The sequence below is a fragment of the Salvia splendens genome, chromosome 21 (genome assembly GCF_004379255.2).
Source record: "Salvia splendens isolate huo1 chromosome 21, SspV2, whole genome shotgun sequence".
Taxonomy (NCBI): Eukaryota; Viridiplantae; Streptophyta; class Magnoliopsida; order Lamiales; family Lamiaceae; genus Salvia; species Salvia splendens.
In genome coordinates, this window is record NC_056052.1 from 4,034,945 (window position 1) to 4,055,731 (window position 20,787).

Below are 20,787 nucleotides of genomic sequence, written 5' to 3' on the forward strand. Positions count from 1 at the left end.
AACAAACTGAACACCATCTATGTGTTGGATCATGTCAGTTGCTTTAATTTGTGAAAGAACTTAATCATATGTTAACAATTTACCAAATTGTGACGGTTCATTTTGGGAACCAGAATATGCGAAAGGGTGGTTTATGTGATCTTGTTGATCTCAGGTATGCAAGTAGGAGTGAGGACCATCGTTTTCGTTTGATTATAATTTTCGTGGTCAGACTTTGATTTTGATAATAAAATTATATTCTCAAAAACTAGGTTTTAAGAAAATGAATGGTGGAAAATTGGTGATTAGTATTCTAGATTATATAGGCAATTAATTTTTACACATAAGAGAGGTTGACGTTGTTCCAAATTGTAATAAATACTATTTGATAATAATTCATCAATTTTCTTTTCTTCATCTCCATTTTGTCCTCGAGACTTTTGAAAAATGATACACTGAATGAAAAGTGCTAGTCACTAAATAATGACATAATATTTCGTCACTAAAGCGAAGCAGTCGCCTATATTTTCCGTCATTGGGTGGATTAATAGCTGTAGTGACGGACAAATCCGTCAGTAATATTTTTTATTGACAAGTTTTTTAATGACGGATCTGCCGAAACTTACTATGTCACTAACCTGTTAAGTGACGGATAATTCCGTCATTAAAGAGCGAGTTTTTTTTGTAGTGGTGCCACGTGTTGGCTGATGAGTGGAGGAGTTGGGTTAGTCATTTATATACCCCAACCCTAATCCCTCTTCCTCACTTTACTTCGATTCTCCTCTGCAGCTTCTCTCTGCAATCTAGGGTTTTCTCCTTAGCAATTCTCTGTGCTTGTGCTTGAGATTTTCCTCCTCCTTCTTCTTATGTGTGTAAACACTGGTGTGTGAGAGTGAGGTGTGGTGTAGGAACCTTTGGTTTTTGGTCTGTGCTTCTTGACTGTGTGCGAGGTTTCTACTGATGGTGAGAAAACTAGTGAGGAGAGATGTGATGTTTGTGATGTGTGTTCCTGAGGTGGTTCTTCCGCAAGGTCACTGGATCTAGGTTTCTCCGAGATACAGTACTTGGCAGATTGCGCTCTGCTTGTCACGTCTTCATCCTTGTGGTAGATCGAACTATGAATTGGGATATTGTGGGCTCGATATTAAAAGGACCTGTGCAGTTGTATCGAGTGCAACTTGAGCCTATTGATTTCTAATCCTTTTCATTGTAATTTCAGATCTACATTTGGAGTTTAATGTTTCCTTGAAGTTACTAACGGTATATTGGTTTTTCTGGAAGATCTGATCAATTAGTTGTTTAGATCTGTGTAGTGAGGGTTGATCTCCTCAAATCTCTGAGTGTACTTAGGTCATTCAACCTTAGCTTTTGGTTGGACCTAAGCTTTTGGTTGGTCGATCCCTAACACTAATCACGAGTTCAAATGTTTGGATCATTGTTCTAAGAACCAGATCAATGAGTGTATTGGCAAGACTATCGTTTCACAATTGTAACTGTTCGGACCGGTTTAGACTTGTTAAATTTAGTTTCTATTACATAATGGTAAATAAATCTTTCGTGTTTGTTAAGTAACATTAGCCTTAATTTGGAGCCTAGCAAAATACATATAATTTTTATAAAATATATTACTCCCCCGTCTCACAACAATAGTCATATTTCATTTTTATCATAAATGATAAGTAAACCCCTTATTCCACTCATATTTATTATAAAACTAATATATATAAATAGAACTCACATTCTACTAACTTATTCAACTCACTTTTCTTTATATTTTTAAAACTCATGCCCAAATCAAATAGATCTCTTATTGTAGGAGAGAGTAAAACTAATAGACATAGTTGTCCTAAATCGATAATATGACTTAGTTTTTCCATGGGATCAACTCGAAACGTTATAATTGCCACTTGGCATTTTTTTAAGAATACGTCGAACGACATCATTTTGAAATTTTTCCATAAAAAAGTTTTTGTGAAATTACAAATTATCATTAAAGTAAAACAATGCTCCCGTCTCCCTTTGTTTATCTTAGATCTGTCACAGACGATATGCCCTACCAAGCATGTTTCATAGAATTTGTCATTTTGTTACATATTTCCTCCATCTCATAAAAATATATACACTTTTCATTTTCGCCTGTCTCACAAAAATATATGCATTTTATTTTTAGAAAATTATCTCAATTTATTACTCATATACATAACTTATTTACAACTTATACCACCATTAAACACTAATAATAATGTGGATCTCATTATCCACTAACACTACTTTAACTACTACCATTCTCATGCTCTCTCTTTCTTTACCAATTTTGTGTTAATTCATGTGCCATATCAATTGCTCATATTTTTTTGGTATGGAGGGAGTATTTCTTTTTTGCATGAACAATTACAGAAAGCTCTCTATAAAGATTAACCAAGAACAACGGAGAAGAAACATAAACCATAAAGCGGAAGCATACCTCCATCCATATGGAATTGAAAGGCAGAATTGTTTTACGATTATAGATCTTCTAGATGATTAGAGATGTTCTTCACAATAGCCTATAGAAAGAACATGGAGATATCAAATTCATTTTAACTCAAATTTTTTAATAGACCACTTTAATTAAATAGTGAAAAGATAATTATACATATTAAATTGGTTAAGCCGAAAATTCCAACAATACACAGTCCAACTACTTGTATATTTTTGCAGTGTCGTCAATCTTCTCTCGGTCAATTCCGCTAAAGGGAAAAAGACAATAATAACACGTTTTTGATCCATTTTCCAGGATGAATAAAATTAACTTACTTGGAATTAGGATTATTTGAGATCGTTTTCAATTTGGCTGTTGAATTAAGTAGAATACAATGTGACATAGCTTTAGATTTCGAGGGACATGCAATTAATTTCCAAAATAAAGACTTCATCAAATGGTAATTACTTAAATTCTTCTTCGAAATTCGTATTTCTTATTGCACAATAGATGATGTGAATAGGAGCCGAAAAAGAAAAAAAATTTCTCGATTGGGATTTTGTGGCTTTCCACAAATTTAAATTTTCTACAATATTTAATTAGTTTCACGGTGGAGAAGAAGACTTTACATAACAAAGAGAAATTTTGATATGATCGAATAGAACGATAGAACAAAATGTGATTTTGATTTGAATTATTTATTTGTTTAAAATGATAGTAAGGTGGAAATGAAATGACAATATAAAAAAAATTACAAAAAAATGTTATTTTAATTTTATTTTTATCCAATTCTAACTTATTTCACTCCATCATATTAACAAGCTAGTCCCCTATTTTTAAATAAATAAGAATAATGTGACATGGTCTTTGTTTACCAATTAATTTTTTCTACATCCAATATTCCAAGTCAAAGTCACTCAAATAAAGACAAAACAAATTATATACTCTTTACTTTCTTTCCATTGCTCATTCATGGCTTCCAAGATTTTTCAGCCCATCTCCTTCATTTTCCTCATTTTCATACTCCTTGCTCCAATTGGCCATGCCAAGAGGAGCACCCCAAGTGACAAAAAATCATCCCCTTTAGATTTCTTCAAGAAATTAAAAGGTTGTCGCAAGGGAAAAAACACAAAAGAGATCCACAAGCTCAAAGCCTATCTCGAGCAATTTGGCTATCTCAATTATCCAAACAAAACCCATGCCACTGATGATAATTTCGATGATATTCTTGAATCAGCCCTCATAACTTACCAAAAAAAAGTACCACATCAAACCCTCGGGTATAGTAGACGAAACAACGATATCAAAACTGATAACCCCACGATGTGCGCTACCTGATATCGTTAACGGCACTAACTACATGCAACCTCGTGGCAAGAAACACAGGTCGAGGTCGAGCAACATCCACACAGTATCCCACTATAGCTTCTTTAAAGGAAACCCTAAATGGCCATCTATCAAAACACATCTCACTTATAGATTCTTGTCCAACGTTCCCTCATATGCTATAAACCCTGTGGCAAGTGCCTTCCAAAAGTGGGAGTCTTCCACTGATACGATTATCATTATTATTATTATTATTTAGTTAGTTAATTATGGATTTGCATATCTTTTTCATATCTTTTATCTTGTTCATTAAGTTAGTATCCATTATTATAAATAGTGGACATTTTTAGTCATTTTGATCATTCAAGAAATATCAATTATCCTTCTATTTTATTTTCTCTTACTCTCTTTCCTTTTAAACGTGCAAAACGCACAAAACCCTAATTTTGACGCCGGATTGATCGACGGGCAAAAGCTCCCGCGATGTTCGACGCAAAATCTACGAGTTAAGGAACTTCATCCTTAACAATTGGTGCTTTCATTGAGAGCTCTTCCTCCGAATCGCTGTCTACATGTCGTACGGCTACACCGGATATCAACTCCGGGAGGCGGATTACCACCCATGGCAGCTCGTACCTCAACCCCCGTTCCATCCGATCAGAGTGTTAGATCAACAACCATCATATCCATATCCACAGGATGGGAGACTCCACCCACAACACAATCCCTACCAAGCCCGTCAACCCACTTCCTGGGACCCGTGTCACGACCGCACTTCCTAAGGATAGGAAGCACAGTGGATCGCGACTAGTGGGGGAAATAAGAAGCGGGGAAGAAGGGGAAACAATCAAAAGGAGTACGGCATATCGATCAAAATACAAAATTTCATTTATCAACAAGGTTTCAAATCCCGAAGGTACATAGCGTGAATGACATCGTTTGACAATTCAAAGGAAATCAAAGAAATTCTTAAAACTTGGCATAGCGGAAGCATTTGAGAGTTGGCTACTACTATGTATGAAGACACAATAGCAACCGGAACATTTATTGAAAACAATCTTTGTCCAAATGCTCAACATCCTCCGTCCTCGTCAACGCTCAACTTGCACATAGGGAAAACATATGCAGGGCTGAGTACTTGATGCACTCAGTGAACTCATGCCCGAAATACATTTATCGTTTAAGTTATGTCAAGCCATCATTGAGTGAAACTCGAGTTTTACTTTAAAAGGCCGAGAAACACTAAATCATTCCTTAAAAGGTGTCTGCAGACACATATCATTATCATCCTCCATCATATACCATATCTGAACCATCATGTGAAACGAGAATGTGGCCACAAACTCGATCACTGGACCGGCCGACCTAGAAGACGGCTCACGATCCCCATCAGTGCACTAGTCCGAGTAGGGACTCACTCCCTAGCCAGACCCGAATTCGTTAACTATCAAAGTCTAGTAGGACATTATCATAGTAGACAATCAGATAGGCAATTCAAAACATAAAATACGGCATGACATAACATTCAAACCACCCTTATCTCACCATATACATATAATTGCAAATAAAAGAGTTTAAGTAATAGAGCCCACCTCAAAAGCTTAATCCGAAAACACTTTCTTTCCCTTGCGATCACGATTCACTTGCGATGTTTCACCTTTAAAAATTTACATAGCACATATATCAACATATTTTCCAATCACATAAATCACATCATAACATACATCTTTGCATATCCTATCACTTCATCACATATATAATTTCATTTGAAAACTGGCAGCACTGCGCAACGATTTTATAAAAATCATTTAAAAATCATCCGACTTCCGTTGGGGCTAAAACTTTACCACAATACAGAAGACTCATCAAAGGACTTCCAGTTAAAATTTCATGTCCAAATACCCCTTTTAGGTCAGTCAAAACAACCACGTAACCTACTGGTCGAGAAAACATTTTCGGCAGAGTTGCGCAGTTAACTTCAAAAATTCACCAAAAATTCATCTTTAATCCAAAAGGGTTGAAATTTACACACAACGTAGAAGACAACATGAAGTTTACTCAGGAAAAAGAATTGGTCAAATCGGAGTTCATTTGGTCGGTCAAAAACGTGTCGGAACTTACTGTTCGGAATTAGTCGAGCAGACGAGCGGTGCCATCGCTGTTCGGCCCGTTGCTGCACGTTGTTGCTGTTGTTGGCTGCTGCACAGAGCCGGGAGACGCTGCTGTACGAACGTTGCTGCTCCGCCGTCGCTCCCTTTCCTCTTTCGACCACCATCACTCATCTCTCTATCAATTCGTTTTGTTCCATCACTGTAAACTCTGCAACTCACGGTCCAGATCGGTCGTCGTCGGCTACTGCCCGTTGGTCAGCCTGTTCGCCGCCGACGTCGCCGCTGCTGACTCCGATTCGTCACCCGTGTCCACCACAGACGCTCGGCGCTGCTGCGTCGTCGCTGCTGTGCAGTCGAAGGTCTCGCAGCGTCGCCGTCATTCGCAATTAGCCACTGCATTGTCTGTTTGCTGTTCGGACAGCCATCGTTCCTCACCGATTCAACCTCGAAACGACACGGCAGCCCCTGAAACATCTCCGAACAGCCCCGAACCAACTCCGAACCGCCCCGAAAGATAAGTTCTCCTTCAAAAATATGTTCTTTCGTTTCAGTTTTCAAAACGCAGCAAGGGGGCCACTGTTCGTCGCCACTGCTGGATCGTTGCCGCTGAACTGACGTTGCTGCGTTCGATTGAACCGGAGCCCTCACGCTTCTAACGTCGCCATTTCTCTTCCTCATCGCCGCTGCCTCACTCTTCTTCTCCCCTCATCTCTCGGTTTCTTCTCCTCTCTCTCTTTGTTCTTGTTGTAAAGTATAAAGTGAGAAGAGAAGTGAAAGGGTGGATGTTTAAATGGGGTGTCTTTTGGTTGTAGGATTAATTGAGGGAGTTGGAAGGTGGAAGATGAAGGGTGGAAGGTGTCGTGGGGTTGAGGAAAGGATGCATGTATAGAAATCATTAATCTCTAATTGGGCTTCAAAGTGTGGTTTCCAAATAAAATGAATTGGGCTTGGAAACTTAAAGTTCTTTGATGAAATTGGGCCCAACATGTAAATTGTAGAGTTTGGCTAAGTTGGTTAAAGAATAAGAAAATTTGGATGACCCAACACTCTTAAAATTAATAGCCCAAAGCCAAATTGTAAAAAATTATTCTCTCGACAAAAGAAACAAGGTCGAAAAAATTTTCAAGTGTACAAACGACGGTCCTTTCAAGAACACAATAAAAAGAGTAGAAAAAGTCGGGGTGTTACAATCTACCCACCTTAACAAAAATTTCGTCCCGAAATTTACTTACGTCCTTCGAGTATAGAATTTACTTACGTACTTACAAGCCCTAGAAAATGAAAATTACAAATCCTAGAAAAAAAATAACTAAGTCCTAGAAATAAAAAATGGAGAAATGGAGATGTAAATATTGAAATAATTTAGAGGATAGAAATGGAGAAATTGGTGGAAGAATCTTGAAAAAATGAGATATAAATAGCAAAAAATTTGAAAAAAAAGTTGGGGCTTGCAGTCTGGCCTGAAGGCCTTCCAACGCCAGGCCGGGACTCGTTGGGTCACAGCCCATGCTCCTCCAACGCTACGCCGGGCTGGACCTGGGCGCGGCCCCGGGACACCCAGGCCGTGATTTTGCTCCCTCCAACGCGACGGGCTGCGGGCCGTGACCCAGGTGCGGTCCGGCCCGCAGCGTTAGGCATGCTCTAAATACGATCAAAACTATGCATTTATATATTTATATAGACTGTATTCAGTTTCGTATATGCAATAGTAATGAATTTAAGTTTTACATTTATTTAGTTGACAATTTCCTAGCTATCCCGAAATTCACATTAAATTGTAGTAATAATTAAATATCTACCTATATGCCAAACTTTTTGTTAGTATACTTTCAGTACAGTACTACTTATACCATGAACCATGTTAATCTTAAAGAGCACATACAATAATAGATGATCTAGGTCGAAAAACTGGAACTGATTCATGTATTCGACATATGAATACGACATTTTGGTTTCTTTTAATTACTATATATAAAGTACTTTCTATAAAATAAAAAATCAGAACTAATATATTTATTTTAAATTTTTGAGTAACTGTAAACAAATGTATTAGAAATGGGCCACTCACCCCTTAAAAGGCCTCATAAGGGGGAGGGTTATCCACACTTATATAGATTAGATGGGAACTTCACCAAGTCGATGTGGGACAGAATTTAGAGAATTTAACACGCCCCCTCACGTGTGGGCCGGAAAGGACATCGGTCTTCCATCACGTGTAGGCATGCACAATCCGGCCCGGCCCGCCGGTTAACCGCCGGTTCGGGCCCGCCGGTTCATGAACCGGAACCGGGCCCGGAACCGGCGGGTTGAACCGGCTGAAGGGTCGGAGGGTCATAAGGGCCGGTTCAGGTTCGGGCATAACTTGAACCGTGAACCGGCGGTTCGAACCGCCGGTTCAAAGGGTCGAACGGCTAGGGTTCGTAGGGGTTCGTAGGGGTTCAAAGTAGGGATAGGTATGAACCGGCGGTTCACCGGTTTTGGAGGAAAACCGCCGGTTTGAACCGGCGGTTCCGACCGGTTTCCGCCGGTTCCGGAAGCTTTTCAGGCGTAGGGGGCTAGGTGAGGTCAGAAACCGGCGGTTTGTGTCAGAAAACCGTGGACCAACCCGCCGGTTTCGTGGAAAAACCGCCGGTTTTGAGGTTGAACCGCCGGTTCAGGCGGTAAACCGGCGGTTCGGCCGAAAATTTGAAAGTTTGAAATTTGATTTTTTTTTTTTATTTCTTCCAATTTTACTCCTATAAATACCTCACTTCTCCTTCATATTTCCTTACCCCATTCTTGTGTTAACAAGGATTTCATTCTCAATCTCCATTTCTCTATTCTCTCATCATTCTCTCTAATTGCGCAAGTTTAATTATACACTTTCTACTCACTACTATATTTGTTGTGCTCATAATTTACCACTTCTTTTATACTTCATACATATTTTATTCCAAGTCCATATTACTTTTCATTTATCAATATATTCAATATGTCTTCTTCTCGTGGTGGATCGGGACGTGGTGATCGGGGCAAGGGAATAGCCCAAGATCAAAGCACTACGCGTCCTTCAAAATCTCGACGACCTAGTCGTCGAGATGTTATGGACGAGGTTTCCCGATTGGCAGCCGAACGCATGCAAGTAAGTAATGAAAAATTTGTTTTCCAATTCACATGCACAAAATTTCATTAATTTTTTTTTGCGTTCATACTTTTAACTTCTACGTACATAATATTTGTAGATGGAAGAAGATCATAGGACCGCCATGCTACTTGCTGAAATGCAACAAGGCGGGGGTAGGGGAGATGAGGAGTTCGACGTTACTATATCGTCGGACTCGGACAACAACGAGGATAGATCGCATTCTCGTATTCCTTCTAGCACCGGCGGAAATGAGGAGATGCCTCCCCCTGCACCCACTAACACGGCAAAACCTTTGAAATCGGACATTTTTATCAAACACTACAAGAAGGTGGCGGTGGTGATTCCAAGTCCTCACGATCCGAACTCTCAAGAAGAGACTTCGGACTTTCATGTTTATTGCAACTATTGCGATAAAGTGTACAAATGGTCCGCCGGTGGTGGATATGGCACCCTCCGTCGCCATTTAGTGGCAAAGCATCCGGTAGAATGCGGCACTGCCTCTACCCAAAGCCAACTAAACTTCCAACCCGCCGGCGCCGGCTCGGGTTCGTCAGGTGCGCCTCTATTTAAATATGATAAAAAGAATTTTGATGATACAATGACTAGATGGGCGGCTATGAAGCATATGCCCTTTAATGTTTTTGATGACAAAAGTTTTGAGGTTACTATGCAAAGTGGGTTGAATGTAGCAATCAAAAGAATAGGTCGAATGACCGTGCAACGATCTACCGTTCGGCAGTGCTTGGAGAAAAAAGGTAGAATTATCACGTTATTTAGTTAACATGGGCACAGGGTGAACATTTGCTCAGATGTTTGGACGGATTGTTTTAACCGTCATTCATACATGGGTATTACAGTTCACTTTGTGGACAACAGTTGGACTTTGAACAAGCGTTTAATTGGTTTTAGAGAATTTGAAAGTCCACACACTGCACCAGAAATTGCTTCTTTGATTATACAAGTGTTGAATGAGTTTCAGCTATGCAACAAGATATTTTCTATTGGTTTTGATAATGCAACTGCCAACACCGCAAGTATTGCCGATTTGATTGCGGCTTGTACACCGGTAATTGGAGGTAAGTATTTTCATCAAAGATGCATTTGCCATATTTTAAATTTATGTGTACAGGATGCGCTTGAATTATGGCAAAAGCATGTCTCTCCTATTAGAAATGCAGTTAGATTAATCCATCAAAAGCCAGCTATTGGCAAAGCATGGAAGAAATATTGCCATCAAAAGAATGTCAGGTACACGAATTTTACTATGGATGTGTCTCATAGATGGAATTCGACATATGATTGTCTGAATTCTACCTTGACACATAAAGATGCTTTATGTGATTTTTATAGAACTAACCCCTACCGTGATTTATATCTTTCGCATAGTTGTTGGGATAACAGTTTGTCTTTATTTAAATTGTTCAAATATTTCAAAAATGCTACTGTTGAATTGTCGGGTGTTTATTATTGCATTGCTGTTCGTGTTTTGGAGCATTGCATGTACATATCCCTTGGTTTTAAAACTTCAATGAAAAATGCTTCCTCTTCTCCCGAGTTAATGTGCGTTTTGTATTATATGATTGAAAAATGGCTCAAGTATTTCAGTGAGATTCCTAACGTGTTTTTGATTGCAAAGGTATTGGATCCAAAATGGAAATTAGCAGGTACCTCTAGAATTTTAGATTTTTATTATAACAATTTGAGTTCAATTGATCTTGGTCCCCTTCAAGCAATCCAATCCGATACCAGTGACGAATTTGGAGTCGACCTCTCAGAAACCTTTCAAATAAACCTCCCGGACCGGTCAGTTGTGCAACAAAACCTCGAGTATAACTTGCGCTCTCTCTACACCGAATATGAAACCAAGTATAACACCACTCACCAAGTCAGAAGACCCCCTCCTCCACAACATAACTATGGCTTTGCATTTCAAGCCGATTATGATGACCCCGACGCGCAATCCCAACTAGCCGACCTATACAACTACAGCACCGACGGAAGGTCCTCAGGTATGGTCAGTGAATTAGATTTATATTTTGAATCACTCTTTTCCTTTGGTGATGAAGGTCCTACTCCTCCCGCCCAAATCGACGTCCTCGATTGGTGGGGAACCCACGAGAAAGATTTTCCCATCCTTGCTTCAATGGCCAAGGAGATTTTTTCTGTTCCGGCTTCCACCGTCGCCGTCGAGTCCGCTTTTAGTGTTGGCTCGCGCGTTTTGGATGAATCAAGAAGTAAGCTCTCGGCGAAAAATATGGAAGCCGTGATGTTACTTGATGATTGGGCCAAAGCTGACGTCCGAGAACAAGAAAATGATTGGAATGATCGTCAAGAGGGATCACAAGATGAATTCACCGGGGATGAAGATTAGGCCAACCGTCAACCGCCGCCGGCCAAGCCAAATAGGTATGTAAGGTAAGAGAACTACGTGGACTTTGATTCCCTAATGCAAATGAGCAATTGGGATACGTAGGCACCTCAACTTAAATTTTTAATTTAAGTTGAGCTCAAGTCCTTTTTCTTTTATTTCTTTTTTTTTCCCATTAATTCCTACTTTAAAAATATGCAAATACAATTGCATAATTGTATTTATATATACTCTAGTCGATGAAGTATATTTCTCTATACGGCTAAATGAGGGAAACTTTTGACAATTCTACTATAATTGTTGATTGTTAGACGAAACTCAACATTTAAAGTTGAATTGCTAAAGGTGTCCTTAATTTAGTTACGTAGAAAGATCTTCTTCGCCGGTTAAGAGTATATATATAATACACTTATACGTTTAAGAACTTCAACGTCGTTTCTTGTCATTTGTAATTAGTTCTTCACTAGTAGTCTCATTTGTATTTAAATTTTGTTTAAGACTTCAAGACCGCCATATGTTTTCAATTTGTAATTGTTGTAACTTGTAACGTGTAATTTGTAAATATGCAATTTCAATAAAATTGCAACTTTAGCCGTATTTTTTTCAATTTTATTTACTCACATTGCATACAAAAGCAAACTTGAAAAGTGTAATGTAATTTGATTAAAATTGAAAAGTTGAAAAATGCAAAAAAATAAAAATAAAAAAAATCGTCAACCCGCCGGTTCGGGCCCGGAACCGGCGGTTCGAGCCGAAAACCGCCGGTTTTGAACCAGCGCGTAACCCGCCGGTTTTTTGAACCTGAACCGGAACCGCCGGGAGCTAGGCGGGCCGGTTCAGGTTCGCGAATTTTCCGACCCTTGACCCGCCGGTTCGGGCCCGGAACCGTCGGGTTCCGACCCTTGTGCAAGCCTAATCACGTGGGTAGGCAATGCAAGAGAAACCATCATCGATGTGGGCCGGAAAGGACATCGGTCTTCCACTCGTGAGGTAGATAAGAGATAAAGAGAAAACCATCATCGACTTGGGCCCGCTCTGATACCATATTAGAAATGGGCCACTCACCCCTTAAAAGGCCTCATAAGGGGGAGGGTTATCCACACTTATATAGATTAGATGGGAACTTCACCAAGTCGATGTGGGACAAAATTTAGATAAGGGGGAGGGTTATCCACACTTATATAGATTAGATGGGAACTTCACCAAGTCGATGTGGGACAGAATTTAGAGAATTTAACAAAATGTTTGTAAAGAATGGTATTTGCATTTTTTTCAGCACCTCATAAAAAGATTTCTGGATAAAGACTAAATTTTATTTGAGGTGCTTAATTTTACACTATTTTTAGACTTTTATTTTTTACATTTTTATTTATTTATTTCCTTAGAAGGCTGTGTTAGTAATTTTTGCCTTCATTTTAAAAATTATAAGTACTCCCTCTATTTCTTAAAATAGAAACTCTTTCCTTTTTGGTATGCTTTTTAAAATTAGAAAATTTTCAATTACGAAATGGACCATATAATCCACTAACACTAATTTCACATACTTTTTCTCTTCTTTTCTCTTATTTAATCCATTTTTTCTCATTCATTTTCTTATTTTACGAATTTTACATTGAAATCCATGTCGTTTAAAAAGTTTCTATTTTTAAGAAACGAATGAAGTAATCTATATCACATAATTTGTTAATTTGGTTGATTAACTAAAAAAGTTAGGCTAAATGAAGTTGAATTACACTAAGTTTTAAACTCAATTCACTTAATAAAAGTGACTAGTCTTAATTATTAATCTAATCGAACTTTAATTTAGATAAAAGTAGTTAACTTTAATAAGGAAATAGTGTATCATTTTTAAAAGGTTAGGGATATCGTAGTTATAAATTTTTGTAAATGATGACTCCATAAATGTTTCCCGACTCTGGGTTCTGAAACATTGATTAGAAGATTGTTAATCTTTCAATCTATGAAAAATAATTTTATTTTACTATTTTGTGTCTCCATAAAAATTATCTCATTTCAAAGATAAATTTATTTTTTCTGGTACTTCATCTCTCCTTTCTCCTTTTCTATTACTTTTTCTCATTCTATTTGATATTTTATCAACATTTTTCTCTAGAGAATCTTACTTTAACTAATTTCCCATTAAAACTCATGTCCCCTCCCAACATTTTTCTTCTTCTTGTTTTCTGTTGCTAATTATTTGAAAATTTCAAAAAAAAAAAAATCTTTAGCTCTTACCAAACTAATGCTAGAATATGAGTATAAGAGCATCCACATCCGTGCTCTTGCCAACGAGCACGGATGTGCGCCCGGACCCACTTTTACTCCCTGCTCTTTGGCAAGAGCACAACACCCACATCCGTCCTCTTCCGCAAGGACAAGCTCAAGGGTCCCACCATTCTATTATTCAATTTAAATAAAAAATTTCCACAATATTAAAATTCATTAAAAATAACCGAAATAATATTACAAATTACAAAAAAAATTAAAAATTACATAATTAAAATCCTAAAAATTAAAAATTACATAATTAAAATCCTAAAATTTAAAAAGTGCATAATTAAAATCCTAAAAATTAAAAATTACATAATTAAATTCATAAAATTTAAAAAACCCACTACTCGTTGCCGAATTTTGCCCACATGTGTTTGATTAGGTCTTCTTGTAGCTCAACGTGGGTTCGGGTATCGCGCATTGTGTGCCTTGTTTCGATCCTCTCACCCACCGTCGTATGCACACCTCGGCATGGGAGAGACCTCGCGGTTGAGTTTTCGGCTTCATCCTCGTCGTAAAAGCTAGCCGCCCTTGGTCCTTCGTCGGCTATAATCATGTTGTGCAAGATAATACACATGTACATGATGTCGGCGATATTTTTCACGTACCACAGCCGAGACGGGGCCTTCACAATATTGAATCGGGCTTGAAGGACCCCAAAAGCTCTTTCGATGTCTTTCCGAGCGGACTCTTGACGCTGTGCAAAAAGAACCCGTCTCGGGTCTTGCGGGTTGCTGAGCGTCTTCGTGAAAGTCGACCACCTTGGGTAGATACCATCGGCGAGATAGTAACCCATGTGGTATGCATTTCCGTTGACGGTGAAGTCGATCGCCGGTGCTACTCCATTCAACACATCATTGAAGAGTGGTGAAGAATAGAGCACGTTCAAGTCGTTGTTGGATCCGGCAACACCGAGATATGCATGCCAAATCCATAGGCGGTAGTCGGCGACTGCTTCAAGGATAAGTGTTGGGCAGCCGCCTTTGTGGCCGCTTAAGTGTTGCCCCCTCCAAGCAGTCGGGCAATTCTTCCACCTCCAATGCATGCAGTCAATGCTGCCAAGCATACCGGGAAAACCATGGAATGTTTCGTGAAGACGAAGCAACCGTTGGCAATCATCGGTGGTGGGTGCCTTAAGGAATTCATCACCGAAAGCTGAACGAACGCCCTCGTAAAAATTTTGAAGGCAAAGGATTCCAGTGGACTCACCGACATGCAAATACTCGTCGAATAGGTCAGCCGTTTGCCCAGTAGCAAGTTGTCGGATGGCACACATACACTTCTGCAACGCCGAGAGACTTTGCCGACCGGTTGCGTCTGTACTTGTTTGAAAGTATTCAACACGGGCGAACAATGTGTTGACTATATGCATAAACAAGCATTTTGACATGCGAAAACTGCGCCGAAAGTAATCTTCCGGAAACCGCGGCTGGTCGAAAAAATAGTCGGCAACGAGCCTTTCGTTGGCTTCCTCCCGGTCACGATGGATATAGCGGCGAGTTGATCTAGTTGGTCAAGGAGGAGGGGCGGGGGTATTCGCTGCGACATAGGCTTCATAGGCGGCACAATATTGTTCATAGTATTCTTGTTCTTCGCGCTCCGCTTTCGCAATGAGATGGATGAAATCCATTTGAGGGTTTAATTGAGAGAGGAAGATGTAGATAAGTTGTATGAAAAAATATAAATGAGAGATGAATGAGAGATAATTTGATGTGAAAAATGGATGATGAATGTGTGTATTTATAGATGATTTTGGGGATAAAAAAATAAAATAAAAAAAAATCCAGAAAACGGTAAAAAAATGGCCATATTTTTGGGATTCTGAAAATATATATTTTTAATTTTTGGTATTATTTTCGATTTTTTTTAAAAAAATTGAATTTCCAACGGAAATGCCTTTGGCCAATCAGAACGCGCCACGTCAGCTGGTCGCTGGCATGGACGTGCTCGATGCATCGAGTAGCGCCGCACCAGCGGCAAGAGCGCAGCGGCGGACAGCGGTACCGTTCCACTGGCACGGACGGACGGACAGCGTGCTGCTCACCGCTGCAGATGCTCTAAAGAGTTAATGAAAAGCGGGGTCCATTTACAAAAAATAGTAAAAAAACAAAGTGGACAACTTTTTTATGGACGGACTAAAATGACAAAACTGAACAACATTTTACGGATGGAGGGAGTAGTAAGTATTACTAGTATAATGGATTAAGTTACTGTATATATAAATAGTGTTGTTTTAGTTTTTGAAAGTAGTGCCATGTAGGTGCCCAAGATTTACTGTTCTGACGACGGTTAACCACGAAATCATAACCGGTGGTTATGGTTCTAAACCCAAAACCGTGAGAATTTACTCGAATCGAAATCGTCAATTTAAGAATCATGGTTCGGTTCAGATTCAAAAAATTTCGAACCGAAACCGTGCCAGAACCATAAAAACGGTTGAAAAACCGTGAAACCGAGCCAGAACCGCTGAAAACCGGCGGTTCGAAACCGTAAAAAACTGTCGAAAAGCCGCCGATTCAGAACCGAAACCGGCGGTTTTGGAACCGGAACTGTAACCGCGAAACACTCTATTTTTTCATTCACTCTAGTTTTTTTCATTAAATCTCTTAAAAATCAATGCTCAGTCAAAAACATGAATTACATAGAGTTAATAGATTGTGTGGTTCATTACCAAAATAGTAAAATATCAAATGAGATATTTATTGGTGGATGAACGAAAATAGTAAAATGGGACGATTATTAGTGAATGAAGAGAGTAATAAAATTTGAATGATGGAAGTTAATAAAATATGGAGTCTAATTACCAAAAGTATAATGGATAAATAAAATAATTATCCTTGGAAAAATTAAAAAAAAAGAGAGTATGAGACAATTACTCAAAGACATAAAAGTATATACAATGCAGCCTTTACTAAAATTATTTTATGCGTCTGCTACTACCCGTGTCATCCACAAATGAGACTATTTTTTATGTACGGAGTTGTAAGTAATTAATATATTCTACACCAATATTCCAAGTAAAAGCCATTCAATTAATGGCAAAACAAACCCACATAAATTCTACCCCTTGACCTCTTCTATATCTATTCTTATCTTTTGGCAAACTTAGTCTATAAATAGGAGCAATTAGCAGTTACATGTATCACACACAAAAGAAAACAGTCTTACATCTTTTCAAGCACTCCTTCATGGCCTCTAAGATCTTTCATCCCATCTCCCTCATCTTCCTCATTTTCATACTACTTGCTCCAATTGGCCATGCCAAGAGGAGCATCCCAAGTGACAAAAACTCATCACCTTTTGATTTCATCAAGTCATTAAAAGGTTGTCACAAGGGAAACTGTCACGCCCGCATTTCCTAAGGATAGGAAGTACGGTGGACCGCGACTAGGGGAGGAATAAAGAAGCGGGGAAGAAAGGGGAGAACAGGAATATTTGACCCAAAAGCATTTATTAAAAAGAAGTTCACTTCAAACATTGTACTAAGAAGACATTTCTAAAGTTAATGTAAACAGAGTTAAATAAAAACAATGTATCGGATTACAAAGCAGCGGAAAAGACCAAAAGACAGATGATGCCGGGTATGACGACACGACACCATCCAAAGACCAAGTAAAACACTCATTTGGCTTTCACTGCTCAACATCCGTCATCCCCATCGCCGCTCAACCTGCACATTAAGAAAACAACATGCAGGGCTGAGTACTTATTGCACTCAGTGGACACACGCCAAAATCATAGTTTGTCATGCCACATCAGTGTAACCTTGGGGTTTTAAGTGTAAGAAAGTAACCCAAGTACACAAAATATATTTCATAAATTCGACTGCGCAGTCATTTTCAGATATTGCCACCCTTATTCCCACTATCATACACTATCTGATCCAACCATGACAAGGGGCGTGGCCACACCCCAGGTCAACTAGACCGGCCAACTTGCTCTCAGATGGCTCCCGGTCTCGTGTACACTAGCCTGAGGGTTCGCAGCCCAACAGACCCGAATTCGATTAAACATATGTGGTAAACCACTTCAGATAGGTTTCAAAACAAAACAATTGGCAAGACAAACAGTTCACCTCCATAAACATTTCCGGAACAAAGTCCGTATTTAAAGATAACCCACATAAAAGTAGGGTAGAAAAGCCCACCTCGATTGCTTAGCTTTTAAAACAGTTCCCTTCAACCACACTTTCCTCGTAAAAGATCACCCTTTTTGAAAGATAAATAAATCATGATTAGAGTCAGGGTAGACGATGTTTAAACGACAATGCATGATTCCTACGTGGACGACTTCAACATCTAGCACGTTACACGAACACACACTTAACAACATCTCATAAGCCAAACACACAAAGACACGCCCGAAAACACACCCCGCACGCACCCGACACGCATACGACGTACTCAAAATGCGCACACGACACACACACAACACTCAAACTCCTGGCATACCCTTACTGTGCAACGGCTCACTTGGCTCGGAAAAAGGTTCGGAAAAAGCTCGGAAAAAGGATCGGCGTCTCGGCCTGGCTCGGTGTCTCGGCCGCCTGGCTCGGCACCTCGGCCGACCGTCTCGGCCGCCTGGCTCGGCACCTCGGCCGACCATCTCGGCCGCCTGGCTCGGCACCTCGGCCGCCTGGCTCGGCACCTCGGCCGACCGTCTCGGCCGCCTGGCTCGGCACCTCGGCCGCCTGTCTCGGCACAGCTCGGCACCTGACTCGGCACAGCTCGGCACCTGTCTCGGCACAGCTCGGCACTTGTCTCGGCACAGCTCGGCACCTGTCTCGGCACAGCTCGGCACCTGTCTCGGCACAGCTCGGCACTTGTCTCGGCACAGCTCGGCACCTGTCTCGGCACAGCTGCTCGGCACCTCGGCCGACCATCTCGGCCGTCCGGCTCGGCACCTCGACCGACCGTCTCGGCCGTCTGCTCGGCACCTCGGCCGACCATCTCGGCCGCATGCTCGGCACCTAGTTTACACCCCTTTTCCTCTGACCCCCGATTCTCAAACCCTATACGACAAACACACCACGCATTCTACATCCCAAAACACACCCAAACACCTGGGATCATCCCTTCCAGACTCTCCACAAAACTGCCCTAGGCTGAACCCAACACTCTCGGCCAACACACACGAAAACTCTCGAACCAAACACTGATTCCTCCGAGCCATCTCTTGGCCAAACACACCCACATACATCACAAAAGCACAACACACAGAAACACACCCAAAGCACACACAAACAACACCCAGAACACACCACACGCAGAACTGCGCAGTTAACTTGCAAAAATCATAGTAAAATCATACGACATCCACTGAAGCTGAAATTTACACACCACACCGAAGACACATCCAAGTTTATACGGTTAAAATTTCGTACCAAAAGGAGATCGTTTGCTCAGTCAAAACGGGGTCGGAACCCACTGTCAGTTACCAACAAAATATGCTCGACAACAACACATAATCACAAAACCTATTCAGCATCTAAACCTTCCCAAAACGTCCTACATGCATGTTTTTTCGAATTAAACGAGAGTTGAGGCCTTGTATTACCTTTCCCGGATAGTTCAACGTGGTGAAAAAGCTTTACTTCCTCTTACGACTCCGATTCACGACGAAGGGGGTATCACCTTGAGGAATCCAAGAAGATGATGAGAGGGAGTGAATGGAAGAAGGTAAAAACCGAGAGGGAGAAGGAGAGAGGGAGCTTACCGGTGTTGAGAGCAATTGCAAGAGAGAAAAGAGAAAAACCGATGTGGGGAGAGATTGGGAAGGGGATGATGTATCGGTTAAGAGGGAGTGGGGAGGTTGAGAAAGTAGTGGGGAGGGGGAGAGAAACCGAGAGAGAGAGAGAGAGAGAGAGATATTTAATTTATTAATTAGGATATTAATTTGCTTTTCAAAAACCATAATTAAAGTAAAACAAATAAAACATACCACACCATATCTTAAACAAGATATTCACAAAAAGCAAACACCCTTTAATTAAAAAAAAACGGACATTACATTCCTCCCACCTTAAAAAAAATTTCGTCCCGAAATTTCGTCCAAGATCATTCAAACAGCTCCGGAAACTTCTCTCTCATCTTATCTTCTAATTCCCATGTTGCTTCTTCGACTCCATGATTCCTCCACCGTACTTTCACCGAAGCAATTGACTTATTCCTCAATTCTTGCACTCTTCGGTCCAAAATGGCCTCGGGCTTCTCCTCATAGCTTAGATCGGGATTTAGGACCATCATCTCTTCTTGGTGAACGATGTGTGTGGGGTCAAACACGTACTTCCTCAATTGTGACACATGGAAGACGTTGTGCACATTTCCAAAGCTTGGTGGTAGAGCCAACCTGTATGCTACCACGCCGACTCTATCCAAAATCTCGTATGGACCAATAAATCGGGGTCTCAGCTTTCCCTTCACTCCAAAACGAGTTATTCCCTTAGAAGGGGAAACTTTCAGAAAGACCTTTTCTCCGACCTCGAATTGTAAATCGGTCCTTCGAACATCCGCATAAGATTTCTGTCGATCCTGTGCCTCCTTGATCCTCCCACGGATTTGTCGGACAATCTCTATCATCTCTTCTACAGAGTCTGGTCCGAGAATTCTTCTCTCACCCACTTCATCCCAATAAAGTGGCGATCTACACTTCTTTCCATACAAGGCCTCATATGGGGCCATCTTGATAGTCGCCTGGTAACTATTATTGTAAGCGAACTCTACCAAGGGCAACACTTCTTCCCAACCTACGCCTCGATCTAGCACCACGGCTCGTAGCATGTCCTCCAATGCTTGTATCGTTCTCTCCGACTGCCCGTCGGTTTGCGGGTGGAACGCTGTACTGAAATTCAACTTAGTCCCCAACTCGCGTTGCAGGCTTGTCCAAAATCTAGAAGTGAATTTAGCATCACGATCAGATGTGATTGTCGCTGGAACTCCATGCAAGCGTATAATTTCCCGTACATATACCTTAGCCAACTGATCGGATCCATAAGTGGCACGAACCGGCACAAAATGGGCAGATTTGGTGAGGCGATCTATAATCACCCAAATCACCGTGTTCCCTCGCTGGGATTTTGGTAGTCCTACCACAAAGTCCATTGCAATATGTTCCCACTTCCATTCCGGAATCTCGAGGGGTTGCAATT

General features: G+C 40.5%; 1 pseudogene; it reads left to right on the forward strand.

Annotated features, from left to right (window-relative positions):
• The first annotated feature begins 116 nt into the window (after nucleotides 1-116).
• LOC121784069 overlaps nucleotides 117-20,787 on the forward strand; it is a 29,154-nt pseudogene continuing 8,483 nt past the window's right edge.